Source organism: Panthera tigris, chromosome C1 (genome assembly GCF_018350195.1).
Source record: "Panthera tigris isolate Pti1 chromosome C1, P.tigris_Pti1_mat1.1, whole genome shotgun sequence".
Lineage (NCBI taxonomy): Eukaryota > Metazoa > Chordata > Mammalia > Carnivora > Felidae > Panthera > Panthera tigris.
This window is the reverse complement of record NC_056667.1, coordinates 180,156,133-180,172,362: the sequence shown is the minus strand read 5'-3', so window position 1 is coordinate 180,172,362 and position 16,230 is coordinate 180,156,133.

Genomic DNA, 16,230 nt, shown 5'->3' with positions numbered 1-16,230 from the left:
AGCATCATGTCTTCTAGGTCCATCCATGTTGTCACATATTGCAAGATTTCTTTTTTTGTAAAGACTAAATAATACTCCATTATGTGTATATATCATGTTAAAAAATCCATTTATCCATTGATGGGCACTTAGGTTGTTCCTACATCGTTATTTTAAGTTTATTTATTTATTTTGAGAGAGAGAGACACACAGAGAGAGAGAGAGAGAGAGAGAGAGAGAGAGAGCGAGAGAGAGAGCGAGCATGAGCCAGGGAAGGGCAAAGGGAGGGAGAGAGAGAATCCTAAACAGGCTCCCAACTGTCAGTGAGGAGCCCGATGCCAGGCTCGCCTGAGCCAAAGTCAAGAGTCGGTTGCAGAACTGACTGAGCCACCTGGCACTGTGGTTGTTCCTACGTTTTGACTATTGTGAATAATAGAGCAATGAACATGAGAGTGTTTATATTTCTGAGATCTTGATTTTAATTTGTTTGAATAAATACCCAGATGTGGGATTGCTCGGTCATAGGGTAATTTTATTTATATTTTGAGGTAACTCCATTTTGTTTTTCATAGCAGCTGCACCATTTTACATTCCCTTCAACAGTGTACAAGGGTTTCAGTTTTTCCACATCCTTGACAACACTTGTTATCTTTTGTTTTCTGATAATGGCCATCCTATAACACCCAGTGCTCATTCCAACAAATGTCCTCCTTAATGCCCATTGCCCATTTAGTTCATCCCCCCACCCAAATCCCCTTCAGTAGCTCTCAGTTTGTTCTCTGTATATAAGAGTCTCTTATGGTTGGGGTGCCTGGGTGTCTCAGTCAGTTAAGCATCTGACTTTGTCTCAGGTTATGATCTCATTGTTTATGGGTTTGAGCCCCATGTCAGGCTCTGTGCTGACAGCTTGGAGCCAGGAGCTTACTTCAAATTCTCTCTCTCTCTCTCTCTCTGCTCCTTCCCTGCTTGCACTCTGTCTCTCTTTCTCGAACAAACAAAAAACAAAAAAAACCCATAAAAACATTTAAAAAAATAAAAAAAGAGTCTCTTATGGTTTGTCTCCCTCCCTGTTTTTTTTCTTCCCTTTATGTTGATCTGTTTTGTATCTTAAATTACACATGTCAGTGAAGTCATATGATATTTATCTTTCTCTGACTTACTTTGCTTAGCATAATGCACTCAGTTCCATCCACATTGTTTGCAAATGACAAGATTTCATTCTTTATGATTGCCACAGAACATTCCATTGTGTGTGTGTATATATATAGATAGGTAGATATCTCTCCCTCTCTCTCTCTCTCTACACACACACACACACACACACACACACACACACACGCACATCTTTTTTATCCATTCATAGTCGATGGACATTTGGGCTCTTTCCATAGTTTGGCTATTGTTGATAGCACTGCTGTAAACGTTGGGGTCCCTACGCCCCTTCAAAACAGCACTCCTGTATCCTTTGGATAAATACCTAGTAGTGCAATTGCTGGATCATAGGGTAGTTCTATTTTTTTTGTTGTTGTTGTTTTTTGTTGTTTTTTGAGGAACCTCCATACCGTTTTCTGGAGTGGCTGCACCAGTTTGCATTCCCACCAGCAGTACAAAAGGGTTTTTCCCTCTGTATCCTCACCAACATCTGTTGTTGCCTGAGTTGTTCATTTTAGCCATTCTGACAGGTGTGTGGTGGTATCTCGTTATGGTTTTGATTTGTATTTCCCTGATGATGAGTGATGTTGAGCATTTTTCATGTGTCTGTTAGCCATCTGGATGTCTTATTTGGAAAAGTGTTTGTTCATGTCTTTTGCCCATTTTTTCACTGGATTATTTGTTTTTTGGGTGTTGAGTTTGATAAGTTCTTTATAGATTTTGGATACTGGCCCTTTTTCTGATATGCCATTTGCAAATATCTTCTCCCATTCCATCAGCTGCCTTATAGTTTTATTAATTGTTACCTTTGCTGTGCAGAAGCTTTTTATCTTGATGAGGTCCTGATAGTTTAGTTTTGCTTTTGTTTCCCTTGCCTTCAGAGACCTGTCGAGTAAGAAGTTGCTGCGTCCAAGGTCAAAGGGGTTGTTGCCTGTTTTCTCCTCTAGGATTTTGATGGCTTCCTGTCTTATGTTTAGGTCTTTCATCCATTTTGAGTTTGTTTTTGTGTATCGTGTAAGAAAGGGGTCCAGGTTCATTCTTCTGCATGTTGCTGACCAGTTTTCCCAACACCACTTGCTGAAGAGACTGTCTTTTTTTCCATTGGATATTCTTTCCTGCTTTGTCAAAGATTAGTTGGCCGTACATTTGTGAGTCCATTTCTGGGTTCTGTATTCTGTTCCATTCATCTATGTGTCTGTTTTTGTGCCACACTGTCTTAATGATTATAGCTTTGTAATACAGCTTAAAGTCCAGAATTGTGATGCCTTCAGCTTTGGTTTTCTTTTTTCTTTTTTCTTTCTTTTAACATTTATTCATTTTTGAGAGACAGAGATAGAGCATGAGTGGAGGGGGGCAGAGAGAGAGAGAGAGAGAGAGAGAGAGAGAGAGAGAGAGAATGAATCAGAAGCAGGCTCCAGGCTCTGAGCTGTCAGCACAGAGCCCGATGCGGGGCTCGAACCCATGGACTGCAAGGTCATGACCTGAGCTGAAGTCAGACGCTTAACTGACTGAGACACCCATGCACTCCTGCTTTTCTTTTTTAACATCACTTTGACTATTTGGGGTCTTTTCTGGTACCATACAAACTTTAGGGTTGTTTGTTCTAGCTCTGTGAAGAATGCTGGTGTTCTTTGGATGGGAATTGCATTGAATATGTAGATTGCTTTGGGTAGTATTGATATTTTAACAATATTTGTTCTTCCAATCCATGAGTGTGGAATGTTTTTCCATTTCTTTGTGTCTCATTCAATTTCTTTCCTAAACTTTGTATAGTTTTCAGTGGATAGATTTTTCACCTCTTTGGTTAGGTTTATTCGTAGATATTTTCCTTGTTTTAAGTGCAATTGTAAATGGGATTGATTCCTTGATTTCTCTTTCTGCTGTTTCATTATTGGTATACAGGAATGCAACCAATTTCTGTACATTGATTTTATATCCTGTGACTTTGCTGAATTCATGGATCAGTTCTAGCAGTTTTTTGGTAGAGTCTTTTGAGTTTTCCACGAAGAGTATCATGTTGTCTATGAAGAGTGAAAGTTTGACTTCCTCCTTGCCAATTTGGATGCCTTTTATTTCTTTGTGTTGTCTGATTGCTGAGGCTAGGACTTCCAACACTATGTTGAATAACAACGGTGAGAATGGATGTCCTTGTTGTGTTCCTGACCTTAGGGGGAAAGCTCTCAGTTCTTCCCCATTGAGGATGATATTAGTGGTGAGTCTTTTGTATATGGCTTTTATGATCTTGAGGTATGTCAGATCTTACATTTAAATCTTTAATCCATTTTGAATTAATTTTTGTATGGTATAAGATAAGGGTCCAGTATTACTCTTTTGCATGTGAATATCCAGTTTTCCCAACATTATTTGTTGAAGGGATATGCTTCTCCCATTGTGTTTTGGGACCCTTGTCAAATATCAGTTGACTGTATATGCATGAGTTTATTTCTGGGCTTTCTATTCTCTTCTGTTGGTCGCATGTCTGTCTTTATGCCAGTACCATCTCATTTTGATTACAATAGGTTTATAATAAGTTTTGAAATCAGCAAGTGTGAGGCCTCCATCTTTGTTCTTATTCAAGATAATTTTGTCTGTTTAGGGTTCTTTACCATTCCATATGAATTTTAGGATTGCTTTTTCTGTTTTTGTAAAAAATGCCATTGGAATTTTGATAGGGATTGCAATGAATCTGTAGATCCCTTTGGGTAGCATGGACATTTTAACACTATTAAGTCTTTCAATCAGGAACGTGATTTGTCTTTCTATTTGTGTCTTCTTTAATTTCCTTCATCAGTGTTTTAGTTTTCAGTGTACAAGTCTTTAGCGTCCTTCATTAAGTTTATTCTTGAGTATTTTATTCCTTTTCGGTACAGATGTGAATGGTATTGTTTTCTTAATTTCATTTTCAGATAATTTGCTGTTAGTGTGTAGAAATGCAACTAATTTTTGTATCTTGATTTTGTACTTTGCATCTTTACTGAATTTATTGAATAGTTCTGTGTATGTGTGAACCCTTAAGGTTTTCTTGTTTGTTTGTTTGTTTGTTTATTTATTTATTTATTTATTTATTTATTTATTTAATATATGAAATTTATTGTCATATTGGTTTCCATACAACACCCAGTGCTCATCCCAAAAGATGCCCTCTTCAATGCCCATCACCTACCCTCATCTCCCTCCTACCCCCCATCAACCCTCAGTTTGTTCTCAGTTTTTAAGAGTCTCTTATGCTTTTTTTTTTAAATTTTTAATGTTTATTTTTGAGAGAGAGTGAGACAGAGTGTGATTAGAGAGGGCAGAGAGAGAGAGGGAGACACAGAATCCGAAGTAGGCTCCGGGCTCTGAGCTGTCTGCATAGAGCCTCACATGGGGCTTGAACTCATGAACCATGAGATCATGACCTGAGCTGAAGTCAAACGCTTAACTGACTGAGCCACCCAGGCACCCCTAGGGTTTTCTTCATATAAGATCATGTCATCTGCAAACAGAAATAATTTTATTTCCTTGCTTCTAACTTAGATGCCTTTCTTGTTCTATCCTAAATGCGCTGGCTGGGACCTCCACTACTGTGTTGTGTAGGAGTGGTTAGAGTAGACACCCTTGTCTTGTTCTTTATCTTAGAGGAAAAATTTCCATTTTTCATCATTAAATATGATGCTAGCTATGGGCTTTTCATATTTATTGTGTTGCTTTCGTATTATTATGTTGAGGTTATTTTTTTCTTTACTAGTTTATTGATAGTATTTTGTCACAAATGGGCATTGTAATTTTTCAAACGTATTTTCAGCATCTATTGAGATAATATTATTATTTTTCTCCTTCATTCTGCTAATGTGGTGTATCACATTAATTGATTTTTGTATGCTGGATCATCCTTGTATCCCAAAGATAAAATCCACTTGGTCATGTTACGATTATTTGCATGTGTTGTTGAATTTGGTTTACTAGTATTTTGTTGATGATTTTTACTTGCATGTTCGTCTGGTATATTTATTGGTCTATAGTTTTCTTTTCTTGTAGTGTCCTTGTCTGAATTTGGTATGATAATAATGCTAACCTCCTAAAATGAGTTTGAAAGTATTTCCTCCTCTTTAATTTTTGGAAGAGTTTGAGAAGGAATGGCATTAATTCTTTAAATGTTTGGTAGAATTCATCTATGAAGTCCTCTGGGTCTGGGCTTTTCTTTCCTGGGAGGTTTTTTCATTACTGATTCATCTCTTTACTAGTTATAGATCTGTTCAGACTTTCTTTTTCTTCATGTTTCAATCTTGATAGGTTGTATGCTTAGGAATTTATCCAGTTATTCTAGATTATGTAACTTGGTGGTATATGGTTGTTTATAGTAGTTGCTGCTGTCCTTTTGTTAACATTTCCATTCTAATCTTCATTTCCCTCCTTCTGCTAACTTTGGGCTTAGTTTGTTTTTCTTTACTAGTTTACTGAGGTGTAAAGTTAGGTTGTTTATTGAGGTATTTCTTTTTAATATTGGTATTTATCGTTATCAACTTCCTATTTATTTATTTATTTTTAATGTTTATTTATTTTTGACAGAGTTGGGGAGAGTGCATGCAGGGGAGGGGCAGAGAGAAAGGGAGAGAGAAGATCCAAAGTGGGATCTGTGCTGACAGTAGAGAGCCTCATGCAAAGCTCAATCTCATGAACCATGAGATCATGACCTGAGCCAAAGCTGGATGCTCAACTGACTGAGCCACCCAGGTGCCCCTTGACTTCCTTTTTAGTATTGATTTTCCTGCATCTCAGAGGTTTTGATATGTTGTATTTTCATTTTTGTTTGTCTGAATGTATTTCCTAATTTCTCTCTTTCTCTCTCTCTCTTTTTTTTACTGTTTATTTTTTATTTTTGAGACAGAGACAGAGCATGAACAGGGGAGGGGCAGAGAGAGAGGGAGACACAGAATCTGAAACAGGCTCCAGGCTCTGAGCTGTCAGCACAGAGCCCAATGTGGGGCTCAAACCCACAAACTGTGAGATCATGACCTGAGCCGAAGTCGAACGCTTAACTGACTGAGGCACGCAGGTGCCCCATTCTAATTTCTCTTTTTATTTCTTCTTTAACATATTGTTCAGAAGTGTGCTGTTTAATTTATACATATTGTGAAATTTCCAGTTTTCTCTCTGCTGTTAATTTCTAGCTTTTTTCAGTTATGGTTGGAAAAGATATTTCATATGATTTCAGTCTTTTAAAATTTGTTGAGACGTTTTGTGATTTAACATGTGATCTATACTGAAGAATGTTATATGTCACTTGAGAAAAATATATATCCTCCTGCTATTGGGTGAAATTTCTATGCATGTCTATTAGGTCTTTTTGGTCTTTATGGTGATCAAATTTTATTTTCTTTGGACCTCTCTCAATATTTCTTTCTCTCTTTCCCTAATCAGGATATTTACGCTGCTTTTAGCAGTTTAAAACATAAATGCTGCAAGCACACATACTTAATCTCTAAAAGTTCACTTTTTCCCCCTCCTAAAATGTCCCATATTTCCAGCTTAAATTTCTATTCCCTCTTTCCACTCTAGTTAAAATACCTATCAGTATAGCTGAATTCCTGGGCTAGATAATGTTATAACTATTATATATAACTAGATCTCGTTTAAGTCTCCCAGTCTATTTACATATTAGTTTTACTCAGTTTTGGTACCAAAAGTTTCACAGTAATTAGGTAGGGCTCTCAGGGCCCAGGGATTTAATGCAGACCCACATTATGCAGACCATACACAGGTACAGGGCTGTTCACTGTCCTAATCATCACTATCCAATCTCCTTTATTTGATGTTATCGGAAAGCTAAAAGTGTTTATAATAAGAATATATTTACCCTTTTCTGCTAAATGTACTGAGTTTTGTCATTGTCTTTATAAGTTATTATACAAAGGCGTAAACATCCAATTTTTGCAAATAAAATTCTAGTGAATTTTAAGGTATAATTTCAAATTTTGTAAGCAACTTAACTCTCTGGGAAGTGATGTTTGAGAACTGCTGTAATCACATGTAAAGCCATTGATATTGAGGATCTGGCTGCATTAGACAAGTTAACAATTGAAACAAAAAGTGACAAACATGATGACTGAATACGTTCTTCAAAAGAGAATGATTTAAATTTCAAAGGATTAAGAAAGGTACTTTTGGAAAATGGATGGATCTTTGAGTAATACTGCAAGGAAACAACTCTCTTCTATGATCCTGCTTCCAAGGTTAAGATGAAAACATATGTAATTTTGTGTGAATAATTTAAAAATTAAAAAAAACCAGTTATGATGGATTAATTTCTTGGTAAATTTTAAGAATCGGCATATGGTTGTAAACATATCCTCTATTTCATTAAATATTGGAAGATAAACTTATTTTAAAATTTTATATTTCAAAGTAAAGTCTCGTTTATATATATTTGTTATTACCTATATAAAATTTTGCTCTGGTTTTAAGGTGGCTTAAGTGTTTTTTCTTTGACACTCTGAAAATTTAATAAGAACTCTATCTGAGCTATTGTGTGTGTGTCATTATGTAGGTTAAAAACTATTTTTTCAAAAAAGAATAATTTCTTGATTTGTCTGTATAGTAAATAATCTGCCAACTTCCTGGACACTTTCTGTATATGTATAATTAAATAATCTGTTTTAGTTAGTAGATGGGCATGCTTGTTTAATCACTTTCATATGGTAAAGAACTTATATAACTCTAAAGCAAAAAAACCCAAAACAAAACAAAACAAAACAAAAAAACCCAAATGATCTGATTTAAAAATGGGCAAAAGGCCTGTAGAGACATTTTTCCAAAGAAGACATACAAATGGCAAACAAGTTCATAAAAAGAAGCTCAACACCACAAATCACAAGTAAATGCAAATTGAAACTGCTAAGAGATATTACTTCACATCTGTTAGGATGATTTTTATCAGAAAGATAGCAGATAATGAGTACTGGTGAGGGTGTGGAGAAAAGGGAACCTTTGTATGCTGTTACTGGGAATACAAATTAGTACAGTCACTATGGAAAAGAGTATGGAAGTTCCTCAAAAAATTAAAAATAGAACTACCATATGATCCAGCAATTCTACTTGGTATTTATCTAAAATAATTGAAATTAGTATCTCAAAGAGATATCTGCACTCTGATATTTATTGCTCCATTATTCACAATAGCCAAGGTATGGAAACAGGTTCAGTGTCTGTCCACAGATGAATGGATAAATAAAATATGATGTGTATATATACAATGTAATATTATTGAACCATGAGAAAGAAGAAATAACCATTTGTAACAACATGGATGAATCTACAGGACATTGTGCTAAGTGAAATTGGCCAGACATAAAGTCAAATATCGTATGATCTCACTTATATGTGGAATCAAAAAAGGCCAAACATTTTTTTTCATGTTCTTTCTTTTGTTGTTGTTGTTGTTGTTTATTCTCAAGTTAGTAACATACACTATAGTCTTGGCTTCAGGAGTAGAACCCATTGATTCATCACTTACATATAACACCCAGTGCTCATCCCAACAAGTGCCCTCCTTAACACCTATCACCCATTTAAACTCCCCCCAACTCCTCCACTCCCATCAGCCCTCAGTTTGTTCTCTGTGTTTAAGAGTCTCCTATGGTTTGCCTCCCTCTCTCTTTTAATCTTATTTTTTTTCCATCCCCTATGTTCATCTGTTAAGTTTCTCAAATTCCACATATGAGTGAAATCATATGATACATTTTTCTCTAACTTATTTCACTTAGCATAATACCCTTCCGTTCCACCCACGTTATTGCAAATGGCAAGATTTCATTCTTTTCATCGCTGAGTAGTAGTCCATTGTGTATATGTGTGTGTATATATGTGTATACATCTTCTTAATCCACTTCTCAGTTTATGGACATTTGTCCTCTTTCTATAGTTTGGCTATTGTTGATAGTGCTGCTATAAACATTGGGGTGCACGTGCCCCTTTGAATCAGCATTTTTGTATCCTTTGGATAAATTCCTAGTTTTGCAATTGCTGGGTTGTAGGGTAGTTCTATTTTTAATTTTCTGAGGAATCTCCATACTGTTTTCCAGAGTAAAAAAGGCCAAACTTGATACAGAGAGTAGAATGGTGGTTAGCAAGAGCTGGGGGGTGGAAGAGATGGAGAGACCCTAGTCAAAGGATACAAGCCTTTATTTATAAAATGAGTAAGCTCTGGGGATCTCATATACAGCATAATGATTATAGTTGATAATAATGTGTCATGTACTTGAAATTTGCTAAGAGAATAGAACTTAAATGTTCTCACCACACAAAATAATAAGCTAACTACGTGAGGTGATGGATGTGATAATTAACCTGATTGTGCTAATCACTTCACAAAGTATACCTATGTCAAATCATAACATTGTACACTTTAAATATATAATTTTATTTGTCAATTATACCTCAATAAAGCTGAAAAAATGAAAAGAAAAATAATCCCCCAATCCCTTTAGTGTAAAAATGTATGTATTACATTTGAACATCATTTAAAATATTTCTCTTTATTTTTGGCATATTTTCCCTTTAAAATTAGAAAAATTCAGAAGGGAAGGAGGAAATAATATGCTTTTAGTCTATTATATACCTATACCTATAAGTCCCTGACTTCTGATATTTTGACTGAAGATTTTTTTTCTCTATGCTGGTGTGAAAGCAGTGTGCATTCAGTAGAAGCTGTACTTTGAATTTTGAATTTTAATCTTATCCCAGGCTAGAGATACGTGGTACCATGCTTCTTGTGATGCTGGGCAGTGGCAGTGAGCCACTGTGGCTCCCAGTCAGTCACATAGTTATGCAGGTAAAACAACTGCTGCATGCAACTACCCTTCTGTACCCATATGACCATTCTGGTTTTCATTTTCAGTACAGTATTCAATAAATTACATGAAATATTCAACACTTCATTATAAAATAGGCTTTGTGTTAGATGAATTTGCCCAACTGTAAGCTAATGTAAGTATTGTGCGTACCTTTAAGGTAGACTAGGCTAAACTATGGTAAATTTCACAGTAGGTTGGATGTATTAAATGCATTTTCAACTCATGATATTTTCAGTTTAGGATGGGTTTCTTGGGATGTAACTGCATCGTAAGTTGAGGGAGATCTATACTGTAGGTGATAATATGCTTATAGTATTATCTAGTAACAGATAATTCTAATGCTGTATCTCAGTGTTACAAAGATATTAAAAGTATTAATATCTTTAAAGGTATAAATATCTTCCCTTGTGGTCATTTTTCTACCTGTAAAAATATTGAGGAAAAATTTTTATCATTGTTAATTTGGAATTTTTTCTAATGTCCCCAAACCAAAAAACAGGCATTCAAACTAACAACAAACAACAAAACACACAGGCGGCATATACATCCACACTCTGTAAGACAACTTCCAAGAAACATCGATCATATTGCATAAGATTATTAAGGGGGAAGAACTGGCCTTCTTTCTTCCATTCCTCTCCTTTTCCCTAGTCTATGTGAGTACTCTACTCAAGGGATCTTATAAACTTTTAGAGATGTGAGCTGTGGGCCTCAGAAGAATGACATACGTAGCAGTGCTCCAACTGAATACTTTGTAGAAGTTGTAGAGACTGTGACCAGGAAAATGGAGACAGGTGTCTTACTCCCCAGTTGGATGCTTATGCATGAGACTTAATGACCTGCCCTCTGTGCCTTTTTGGAGTGGAAGTGGGGAAGATAATTCAAGGATGGTTGGGAGAAAGAGGGAGAGAGAGAAGTAAAGCTGTCTTTCACTCTCATTTTTTATTGGCTGAACACGTGTCCTTTTTAGCGGGTCAAGGGACATCACAAGGTGTGTGAGCTTCAGTGGTGTGGTCTATGTCCCACCTGAGAGAACTGGACTTTGGAAAGGGAACACCAGTAGGAAGGGCTGTGGCTGAATGCTAGAGCTGGAAGTAGAATGGGAGTGGAGTTATAAGCAGCTAAATGGGAGTGAATTCCCCATGTCAGCAGGCTGTTTAGTGAGGGGCCTCCTTCAGGGCCTGCTGAGAACCTGCACCCGAAGCCCCTGGGAGCATTTGTAACCGAGGGGCTGCAGTAGCTGCAGTTAATAGTATACCTTTGATCTATTTCTGTACTCTCTCTTGCTATCCCTTTCTGGAAATGCTGTAAGAAAAGGAGAGGGGAAGAGTGAAGGACAGCTGATTGGTCTCTATTCCAAGCTCCTTCCCGCTGGGGCAAAGGCCGGATGAACATGGAACTGAATGCAAGGTTGAGATTTTAAAATCAATTAGACTAGACTGAAATACTTAATACTTTAAAGCAACTGGGAAGCTGTAGGATCTGCCCAAGATGTTATTAAAGGATGGAGAAAGGAAATTCAACAGAATGTTTGAAGACAGTGGTTCAAGAAAAGTAAAACCACACCATCTTTGTATCCCACTGAGTTCAAGGGCTGTTCGATAGGGCTGTTTTACGTGCTTATAGAAGCCGAGGTTATGCTGTTGATTTCAGTTTTGCTTTGCTTTTCAAAATTTAACTGCAGTGTCAAAAATATTTTCCTATATTATTAAAAAGTCTCTCTCTATTATTTATGTGTGTTTATGTTTTGAGGTGGTTAGGAAATAAAGCCTAAACTTCCAGAGGAAAAGGGTAATCTTGCTTATCTTACTGCTAGTACTCAAAGAAGAGGAACTTGATCCCCACTCCAATTCTGAATTTAGCTCTTTAGGAAGAAGATGGGGAGAGAGAGGAAGAGAGCAGGAGAGAGAGAGAGAGAGAGAGAGAGAGAGATCGATCTTATTAGTACTAGTACCTTTCATGTTAGCACACTAAAATAAGATGTTTTGCATAACATAAAAGGAATTAAACACATTATTAAAACAGTGTGATCTATTTTATACATTATATTCTCTTTAATTTCATATTCCTCTAATTTTACTATTAAAAAATTTTTTTTAATGTTTGTTTATTTTTGAGAGGGAGAGAGAGATGGAGTGTGAGTGGGGGAGGGGCAGATAGAGAGGGAGATACAGAATCTGAAGCAGGCTCCAGGCCCTGAGTTATCAGCACAGAGCCAGTCACGGGGCTTGAACCCACAAACCATGAGATCATGACCTGAGCCAGTCAGATGCTTAACTGACTGAGTGACCCAGGTGCCCCCCAATTTTACTATTTTAAATAAAGCTGTATATGAACATCTTTGTGTATTAACTTTTTCTTTATCTGGGATTATTTTCTCGGGATGGATTTCTAGAAATGTAACCAGAATAGAGAGAATACCTTTTTAAAATGCTGAATATATGGAACAAATTGCCTCTTAGAAAATTTGGCTATGAAAGAAAATTAAGACAACAAAAATCATGTTAAATCTCACCAGTCAGAGAAGCATTACTACTATTTTTTCCCAATATTTTGCCTATGCTTAAATATTTTTATAAGTAAGATTATGTACTCTACATGGAAAACCCAAAAGGGTTCACCAAAAACTGCTAGAATTGATACACAAATTCAGCAAGGTTGCGGGTTATAAAATTAATGTACAGAAATCAGTGGCATTTATATACACCAATAATGAAGCAGCAGAAAGAGAAAACAAAGAATCAATCCATTTACAATTGCACCAAAAAACATAAAATACCTGGGAATAAACTTAAGAGGTAAAAGGTATATATGCCAAAAAGTATAGAAAGTTTATGAAAGAAATTGAAGAAGACACAAAGACATGGAAAAACATTGCATGCTCCTGGATAGCAAGAACAAATATTGTTAAAATGTTGATACTACCCAAAGCAATCTACATATTCAAAGCAATCCCCATCCAGATAACACCAGTATTCTTCACAGAGCTAGAACAAATGATTCTAAAATTTGTATGGAACCAGAAAAGACCCTGAATAACCACAGTAATATTGAAAAAGAAAACTGAAGCTGGAGGCATCACAATCCCGGACTTCAAGTTGTGTTACAAAGCTGTAATCATTAAGAAAGTATGGTACTTGCGCAAAAACAGACACGTAGATCAATGGAACAGAATACAGAACCCAGATACGGACTCACAAATGTATTGCCAACTAATCTTTGACAAAGCAGGAAAGAATATCCAATGGAAAAAAGACAGTCTCTTCAGCAAGTGGTGCTGGGAAAACTGGTCAGCAACATGCAGAAGAATGAACCTGGACCCCTTTCTTACACGATACACAAAAACAAACTCAAAATGGATGAAAGACCTAAACATAAGACAGGAAGCCATCAAAATCCTAGAGGAGAAAACAGGCAACAACCCCTTTGACCTTGGACGCAGCAACTTCTTACTCGACAGGTCTCTGAAGGCAAGGGAAACAAAAGCAAAACTAAACTATCAGGACCTCATCAAGATAAAAAGCTTCTGCACAGCAAAGGTAACAATTAATAAAACTGTAAGGCAGCTGATGGAATGGGAGAAGATATTTGCAAATGGCATATCAGAAAAAGGGCCAGTATCCAAAATCTATAAAGAACTTATCAAACTCAACACCCAAAAAACAAATAATCCAGTGAAAAAATGGGCAAAAGACATGAACAAACACTTTTCCAAATAAGACATCCAGATGGCTAACAGACACATGAAAAATGCTCAACATCACTCATCATCAGGGAAATACAAATCAAAACCATAACGAGATACCACCACACACCTGTCAGAATGGCTAAAATGAACAACTCAGGCAACAACAGATGTTGGCGAGGATGCAGAGAAAGAGGGTCTTTTGGACTGCTGGTGGGAACGCAAACTGGTGCAGCAACTCTGGAAAAAAGTATCAAAGATCCTCAAAAAATGAAAAATGGAACTACCCTAGTATTCAGCAATTGCACTACTAGGTATTTATCCAGAGGATACAAAAATGCTTATTCAAAGGGCACATGCACCCCGATGTTTATAGCGGCACTATAAACAATAACCAAGTTATGGAAAGAGGCCAAATGTCCATCAAGTGCAGATGGATAAAGATGGATACACAATGGAATATTATTCGGCGATCGTAAAGAATGAAATCTTGCCATTTGCAACAACATGAATGGAACAATAGTGTATTATGCTAAGCGAAATAAGTCACTCAAGGAGGAAATATCATATGATTTCATTCACATGTGGAATTTAAGAAACAAAACAAATGAACATAGGGGAAGGGAAGGAAAAATAAGATGGAAAGAGGTGGGCAAACCCTAGGAGACTCTTAAATGAAGAGAACAAACTGAGGGTTGCTGGTGGGGTGCTGGGTGGGAGGATGGGTGAAATGGATGATGGGCATCTAGGAGGGCACTTGTTGGGATGAACACTGGGTGTTATATAAGTGATGAATCACTAAATTCTACTGCTGAAATCATTATTAGACTATATGTTAATTAACTTGGGTTTAAATAACATTAAAAAAATGAAAGAAAGAAAAAAGGAAGAAAAGAAATTTGCAGTAAAAAAAAAAAATGAGATCATGATTGGTGCACTTGGGTGGTTTATTGAGTTAAGCATCCCAGTCTTGATTTTGGTTCTGGTCATGATCTTATGGTCATGAGATCAAGCCTCACGTGGGGCTCTGTGCTGACAGTGAGAGCCTGCTTGGGATTCTCTCTCTTCCTCTCTCTCTGCCCCTCACATGCCTCACTTACTTGTCTGCTCTCTCTCTGTCAAAATAAATAAACTTAAAAAAAATTGAGATCATGATATATAAAAAGATCTGTGAACTGCTTATCCCAACCAATTTGGTATCATGAGAATTTTTCCATATTTAAATATTTTTGAAAATTTGATTATAAAGATAAAATATTTTTTTACTGAATTGATTTACAAAAATTTAGTTTTTGTTTTCTTTATCATGGGTGCTTAGACTGTTTTAACTATTTTGGAATTAGGAAATTGCATTGAACATCCATGAATAAAACTTTTTCACATGTATCTGTGATTTTAAATATTTTGCTAAATTGCTTTCAAGAAAGTACTCATCTTTCAGTACTACCAGCAAATTATAAGAGACATATATTTATATTCTTGTTTGTGTCCCAGTTGGCATTGAGAATTACCATGAAAGTTTTTGTAAGTTCCATGAGTAAAAACTGATATTTTAATTTTCATTTTGATTATTAATGAGGTTGAACTTTTCATTTAATGTTTATTAGCCATGTGTGTCTCCTCTTGTGTGTTCTCTGTTCATGTTTTTTGCTCATTTAGCTATTTGATGCATTTGCATTTTAAAAGAGGAACTCATTTACATGAATAAATCTCTAGGGAACCTATGTAGGAAATATTTTCTAAACAGAGAGGGATCTTCTTTGCTCTATCTACTTTTTTAGGAAAATGCATTCAACAAAAATAAATATTGAGCATCTACTTGGTATAAGAAAGTGTGCACTGTATGAAATAGATTGAAAAAAAAAATCTGTCCCTCAAAGAGGAGGCTTGTATTATTTGAGTTTAAAATGGTTAGTCTGCGAGGCGCCTGTGGCTTAGTCGGTTAATCCTCTGACTTCAGCTCAGGTCATGATCTTGTGGTTCATGAGTTCGAGCCCCGCCCCGGGCTCTGTGCTGACAGCTCAGAGACTGGAGCCTGCTTCTTCGGATTCTGTGTCTCCCTCTCTCTCTGCCCTTCTGCCATTCATGCTCTGTCTCTCTCTGTTTCTTAAAAATAAATAAACATTAACAAAATTTTTACATGGCCATTTAAAAAAAAATAAATAAAATGACTAAGTCTGTTGCTTCTAAAAGGTCACTGATTTCTCATTAAGAAATCATAAAAACTAATCAGTATGCTAGAGAAAATATAAGCAATAGCAAAAATGAAAATAATTACTCAATATTATCACCTTAGTACATAACTTTTATACTTTTGGATAGCCTTTTATTGCCTTTGCATTTTGACATAGTTTTAATCAGACTCCACATAGTATTTTGTATCTTGTTCTTTTTACTTCACATTATAGCTTAACTTAGTCTTTTGTTACTAGAAGTCTTTATTCTAATGGTTGGATCTCTCCACAACTTATTTAATTATACTCATTTGGGGGCATTTAGATTTTTTCCCTTTTCTAATGGAATTTATTTAGGTCTATTCTATGCTTATATTTCTTGGAAAGTTAATTTTTTTTCACTTAAAAG